The 6,231-nt window shown below is 45.5% G+C and overlaps 1 long non-coding RNA gene across 1 annotated transcript; it reads left to right on the top strand.

The window, feature by feature from the left end:
* The first annotated feature begins 572 nt into the window (after positions 1-572).
* LOC107294177 lies at positions 573-5,860 on the top strand. Its single transcript, XR_001549042.1, has 2 exons — positions 573-790; positions 5,467-5,860. It is a non-coding gene; the product is annotated as an uncharacterized LOC107294177 (long non-coding RNA).
* The last annotated feature ends 371 nt before the right edge of the window (positions 5,861-6,231 follow it).

The following is a 6,231-nucleotide window of genomic DNA, read 5'->3' as shown; positions in this document are numbered from 1 at the left end:
TGAGAAAGGTGAAGAGCCTCCGCTGGGGCGGGAGGGGGGGGAGAAAGGCTCCAGGTAGGGCGGCGAGAAGCAGACAATGCAGCGGCGGTGCGAGGAGGCAATTCCAGTCCGAGGCAAAAGCGCGCGCGGTTGAGTGGGGGGGGGGAAGGTGCGGGCGGCGTGTGTGTGTGGGGGGGGGAGTAGAAATGCAGGAGGTGCCGGGCAGGGCGGCGCGCGTGCACCCGCGCACGCACACAACACACACACACACCGGTCGTGCCGGTGAGGAAGAGCCGAAGAACGTACACAAAGGGGGAGGGCAGCTCGGCTGCGCTCTTATACCAGCCTCCCCGCGCCGCTCTCCTTGCGCGCCGGTGACTCACGGACGCCTGGGCGGCCTCTGGTTGGCTCGCGAGCGCCTCCAATCCCAACCGGCTGCCCTAATTTCCTGATCCGCGCAACCTGCCGCCGCAGCTGAGAGCCTTTCGCCCGGCAACCAGGCGCTGCGTTGCTGCCTGCGCTCGCTCCCTCGGCCGAACCAGCGCCGCCGCCGCCGCCCCTCTGGACCAGCTGATGAGGAGGAGGAGGAGGAGGAGGAGGCACGCAGGTGAAGTCTTTGATCTGCGGCCTCGCCTGCACGCTGTTTGAGGCTCTCGGCTGTTTCTGGGGCTGTGCATGATGGCACTCGGGGCATGATCTTACTATTGTGTACGTGCCCGCTGGTATTAATGTTGGCGTAGCTGCCAAGGCTGGAGGATCCAAAGCGGGTTTCCAAGGAAGCGATTCCCAACCCGCCTTGTTTTACTTCCTGGTAAGTATTGCACAGGATTGCTGCTGCGCAAGAGCGCGATGCCGCGGGGCATATTCTCCGAAGAGAATCGTCGGGCGTAAATCCCTCTTTAAAAAACGCGATGGCCACCTTACTGCAGATCTTGGGCCTTCTTACTTAGAAGCGGTCTACTTAAAAGTCAGTGTCAGTTAGCAATTGAAGCGTTAAAATTAAAAGGCGGCTTCTAGTTGCTAGTAAATCTCTTGAATTCAGCTTAGATCTGAAAAAAAGACCTTCATGGGATTGTTCTGTTTTGGACAAGTTATGGCAGTCACAACTCCGGAGTAAGATTCTGGAGATATCTAGACCAGTGATGGTGAACCTTTTAGGGACCCGAGTGCCCAAACTGCAACCCAAAACCACTTATGCATCATCGGGTGCCGGGTGGGTGTGGCCTATTGGCTGGGTGTGGCCAATTGGTGTGTGGCCCATTGGGTGGATGTGGCTACGGTGGTAACGGCAGACTGGGTGGGACTAAAAAGTTCAATCAATCAATTCCAATTTTGCAAGGTCTTTTTTTCCCCGTGAGAAGTTGAAATTGACTGATTGAACCTTTTTTTTTTGCACATGGCAGCGGAGGCCTAAAGTGAAAAGGTTTTATAAAACCCAGCTGAAGGCCTAGGACTGGGGCAACGGTGCACGTGCCCACAGAGAGGGCTCTGAGTGCCGCCTCTGGCACCCGTGCCATAGGTTCGCCACCACTGAGCTAGACAATCAATGACAAGCCACTGATTGTCACCTATAGATTTCAGCAATTCAGGTCCTTATGGATTAAGCATGGACCTGAAATTCAGGAGAAAAATACTGTGATGGAAAATTGCAAAAATTCCCCTCCTTTTGGTGGAATTTTGCAGCTGCTTCCTTGCAGACAGAATGGCAGACATTTATCTTGTACTCCACTAGCTGAGTGATATGCCATTCCAAATTGTGGTTTACCGAGTAACAGTTGGAAGGGACCTTGGAGGTCTTCTAGTCCAACCCCCTGCTTAAGCAGTAGACCTTATACTATTCGAGACAAATGGCTGTCCAATCTCTTAAAAATTTCCAGTGGTGGAACACACAGAAGTTCTGAAGACAAGTCATTCCACTGGTTAATTGTTCTCTAAGGTTTGTCAATCAGCAAATTGTTATGAACCCAGCCATGTCTGAAAACCATGGATTGTTCTACTGGTAGTGCACTGTGTGAATTTAATTGTGGCTCATGTAGTGAACCATGGCTAATCAAACTATAGTTTAGTATATCATTTAAACACAGCCACTGTATTTTTTGTTGGTAGATTTAGAACTTGTTGAAAGGTTGAAAAGTATAACAAGAATGTTCCTTACCACTGAATTGTTAGTGTCTTACTTCTAAGGCATATAATAGGAGAACCATTGGGTTTTTTTAAGGCATATCGAAAAGGACAAAATTAAAATTTGAAGTGATTTTGACCTTTGCATATTAGGTGGAATTAAATTCTGCTATACTCTCTTTATTCTGAATTAGAAGCGCATTATAGTTGCACACATATTTTATGCTAGAGCTACAGGGCCAGTGTACTTCAATAAACCTGTAATATGTGAAAGACAGAGCTAAAAATCTTCAAAGATTCAAGAATAACCAGTCACCTCCTCTGCTGTGTCTTGATCGTGTGTTTATAGATAACTTTATACTTCCTTGTTTATAGCCAGTAATTAGATGTGATCAGTAAAGCAGTTATTGGCATATCAATGCCTAAAGTGCAAAATTCTTTTTAATTGAATTTCCCCCAATGGCATCTGGTGATACAATAAGCACAACTAATAAAAACCAAGTTGCATGCATAGCATACTTATAGATAATTTCTAAAATGGCTTAAGAATTTATAAGCATCCTGAGGTCAGGATTAGCAATTAGCTTTCCTATCTATGTTGCTTCATTAACTTGCTAATTTCTGTACTGTATGTGAAAGTAATTTGGGTAAAAACAGAAAAACCTGACCAAATTGCAAGAGTAATGAAAGAAACATTGGGGAAGGAGGGCTTGGGGGCTAGTCAACAAAATATAAACTCTGGCCTTTGATATGGGTAAAGGAGAATATTTACAGCTCAGTGTTGAAACGAGGGGTCATTGGTGCTCTGAGTTTGGTTGTTTTCTTGAAGACATTTCATTACCCAAACTAGATAACATCATCTAATGATGTTGCCTAGTTTGGGTAATGAAATTTCTGCAAGAAAACAACCAAACTCAGAGAGCAGCAAGGACCCATCTGGCCTTTGAATTTGCATGTAACCTTAGCAGTAGCTAACTCAGATTCAGAGAAGGCACTTCAAGAAGGCGACTCACTTATTGCTGAGTCATTTTTCCCCCACTTTGCTTAAAGTTAACACTCTTAGGCAGAGGCGTAGCGTGGGGGGTGCAGGGGGGCCCGGCCGCACCGGGCGCAACATCTGGGGGGGCGTGCTCGCACTCGCAGCTCTCTGCCCCTGCCTGTGCGAATCCGATCCGAGCCGCCGGGTCGCCGCCCACTGTGGAGGGGGGGGGCGCAAATTACTTGCCTTGCCCCGGGTGCTGACAACCCACGCTACGCCACTGCTCTTAGGTAGGAATGTTGTTGTTGTACCATCCCATGAAACGTAAAAGTCTGCTGGCAGTTTTTTCAGACCAGACTTTTACATTTCATAGGATGGTACTGCAACAACAACATTCCTACATAAGAGTACATGATGTGGAGAGGGGCAGGAAACGGTGTTTGGTTTGTTTAGACTTTTGTTCCAACTCTATGAAGACACAAATTCTCTTGGGGACAATATAGAGAAAATAATATAAAAGTTTTCCATTTGCAGAATAATGCTAGCAATTAGATATTAGCATTAAGCGCAGAGCCAGTTTGGTGTAGCTAACAATTAGATGTATAAACAAAGTATTTTCTTAATGAACATAGTACGGGCATGGCCTGCAGTTGGGGCATTGCCAAGAAGAACAGTGCACAATTCATAAGTTTTAATTGAGCTTTCTAAGCCCTTCATGTCTTGGGGCCAGGTTACCTAAGGCAGGGCTTTTCAACCTTTTCACCCATTGTACACTTTTAGGATATGGCAATATCCGAGTACCACCAGTCGCCTAGCAAGGTGTCAAAAACTTGATGACCAAAAGAAAAAAAAAGGAAAAAACTGATAAAGTACAGGTAGTTCTCGACTTACAACAGTTGGCTTAGTGACTGTTCGAAGTTACAATGGCACTGAAAAAAGTGACCCCCAAGCCACAGCCGAGCAAGACACCTGCCTGCCCTCCCGGCGGTGCTCTTCCTCCTGTCCGAGGTTTTCATTGTTGTGAGCATTTCTGTTGAGGATTGGCAGTGGGGGTAGGGTGGGGTGTTTGGTTTTTATTCCCCCCATCTGCTGGGTGGTTGCACCAGGTTTTGGTCACTTCACATGACCCTGGGACACTGTGACCGTCATAAATATGAATCAGTTGCCAAGCATCTGAATGTAAATCACAAGACCCTGGAGATGCTGCAACATTCCAGCTGATCGGCGCTTCTTCTGGGCCCAGCTGGAGCCTGGCACTGATCCTGGTGCTTCCGCTGAGCCCTGACAGCCCTGCAGCTCCAGCCATCTCTCGCTCAGGCTTGTGTGGTGCTGCCACCGGTTCAGCTCATTCCCCTCCCCCGCTACCACTTTTCTAGGATGGTCGTGTACCACCTGCCAGGTGCCAATGTACCACAGGTGGTACCCGTACCACTGGTTGAAAAGCCCTACCTAAGGGACCACCTTCTCCCAGTTGTTTCTACCTGTCCAATTCAGTCTGATAGCTTGGACATGTTGTAGGCCCTGTCCTCTAAGAAATGTTGGCTGCTGGGAACCAGGAGACGTGCCTTCTCTGCCATAGCCCCTGCCTCTGGATATTCTCCCTTCAGAGATCAGGATGACCCTGACCCTACTGAACTTTCATGATTATGTGTTCAGGCCTGGGGCCCCAAATGTATTAACGGCACCATTTCTCGCATGCATTAACACCCATGGTGTGAATTTTGCCCCCTTTTACACCCTTTTTGCCACAGTTGTTAAGTGAATCACTGTAGTTGTTAAATGGATCCTGCAGTCATTAAGCAAATCTGGCTTCCCCCGTTGACTTTGCTTGTTGGAAACCAGCTGGGAAGGTTACAAATGGTGACAATGCAACTGTCATAAATACATGCCGGTTGCCAACTACCCAAATTTTGATCACAGGACCATGGGGGTGTTGCAATGATCGTGTGAAAAACAGTCATAAGTAATTTTTTTCAGTGCCGTTGTAACTTCAAGCAGTCACTAAACAAATGGTTATAAGGACTACCTGTATGCCATCCAGAGACATTTGTTGAGACGAGCGGCTATAGAAATCAAATTAAGTATTTTAAGCAAAACAACCCTGTGTCCCTCAAGTAGTCCATGGTATTCCTTCCACCTTACAAAACAATTGTTCAGTTGGAGGCAAAGTATGTGATATTAGTTGTTGGTATGCTTTTCACCCTAACAGAGGTAACCTTTGTATATGTGTATGTGTTGAGAGAGAGCTGTCAGCATGCATCATGCAAAATCTCTGAACTGACATGCTGAAACATCAGGGCTCAAAATTTTCCTTGTTCCTAGTCTGCAGAAGTTGAGGGTTTTTAAAATACAATTTGGCATTATGAATGATCCATCTTTTCTTTTAGATGTTTAATGAAACCTTTTTGCAGCTCATAGAAGATGAAATCGACAAAGAACAAGATGGACCTGTTGGGCAGAGGAAACATTTTGGAAATTTAACAGGGAAAAACATTGCATCATCTGAGAAATGTATAATTATTTTTCACTTTGCTTCCTGAATTCCTACATCCAACTGTGGAAAGATGATGAGGCATCAAAATACAGAAACAGAACCTTATTAACTCTATGCACTTAATTCTTTCCACACATGAAAGAAGCAAAACTGCTATGATCTGTTAGGGATGTGTGTATGAATAATTAGTGTTCTATATGTTATTAATGATGGTCCCTCAAACATTCTTGTAAAGGAAGGTGTTTAATAATTGTTTGAAAGTTCTAAAATAAAATGCACTATAATTATTACATTTGTGCAGGAGTTTTCATTCTGGATCCTACAAGTATTAGATTACACGAGAGGCACTTTGGTTTCGTGGTTAAGGCAGCAGGCTAGCAGGCAGATCGTGAGTTCTAGTTCTGCCTTAGCCATGAAAGCCAACTGTATGACTTTGGGACAGTCACTCCCACCTCACAAGGTTGTTGTTGTGGGAAAAATAGGAGGAAGAATGTGTGTTGATGTTTGCTGCCTTGAGTTATTTGTAAAAATAACGGAGTAATGTAAATAAATTGGACATTTGAAATATAGCTATAGTTAACTTAGTTATGTTCTTCTAATTCTAATGGTCTTTTATTTCTTAGCAATATCCATCTTTTTATCCAAACCAGACAACGGG

This window comes from Protobothrops mucrosquamatus, unplaced genomic scaffold (assembly GCF_001527695.2).
Source record: "Protobothrops mucrosquamatus isolate PMUCROS unplaced genomic scaffold, P.Mucros_1.0 scaffold1854, whole genome shotgun sequence".
Classification (NCBI taxonomy): domain Eukaryota; kingdom Metazoa; phylum Chordata; class Lepidosauria; order Squamata; family Viperidae; genus Protobothrops; species Protobothrops mucrosquamatus.
The sequence above is the reverse complement of the archived record's forward strand: the minus strand, read 5'-3'. Positions and strand labels throughout refer to the sequence as shown.